Source organism: Stegastes partitus, unplaced genomic scaffold (genome assembly GCF_000690725.1).
Source record: "Stegastes partitus isolate 25-593 unplaced genomic scaffold, Stegastes_partitus-1.0.2 Scaffold724, whole genome shotgun sequence".
Lineage (NCBI taxonomy): Eukaryota > Metazoa > Chordata > Actinopteri > Pomacentridae > Stegastes > Stegastes partitus.
The window spans coordinates 338,684-339,390 of record NW_007578455.1 but is presented as its reverse complement, the minus strand read 5'-3'; positions in this window follow the sequence as shown (position 1 = coordinate 339,390).

The window sequence follows — 707 nt, the reverse complement described above, 5'->3', positions numbered from 1 at the left end:
TCCAGCCTCTCGCGTCTCTTTTTCCATCTTATTTAACACAAATCCCTCTCACCCTTTTGTTCACTTCAATCAGATATGCATCTTTTTTTTGAAAATCACACGTTATTCATCCGGACGTACGGCTGGGATCTTGAAATAATGACGTCAAAGTGTTAATGAGACCATAAGGTGCCATTCCACCAGCACCTCATGTGACACAGACTTTAAGTTTAGTTTAGTTTAGTTTAGTTTAGTAAGTTTGTGAAGTTGTCCTCTGGCCTAAAGGAAGACAGATTTTTAAACATGCAACTAACAACAAACTAACTTATATCAGCTTTAAGGTTGATAAAACATCGTTGTGCTCCCAGCTTTTCCCCACTGACCACAAATGGCCAAAAAAACATCATTTTCTTGTGGAAAAACTTAGTAAAAACATAAATCTCTAAACAGAGCAGAGCCAGCTCCCTTTCCAACTGCTTTTTTGTAAGAGGTCACAAGCGGTTTCTCTTGGTGCACCGCTTCAACACTCACTCACTCTTTCTTTTACAATGTGCTGTCGGGGATCATTCTTGCTCAGTTTCACCAAAACACAGAACAGAGAAGCTTGGATCACAGCTCACAGAGGGTGTATGAGTTCAACCACTGCCATGTATGTAAAAGTCACCCTTTGCTTCGTGGACAGCCGTTTTAAAGCTTCAGGTTTGTCATTTTGCCGTCACCATCTTGCT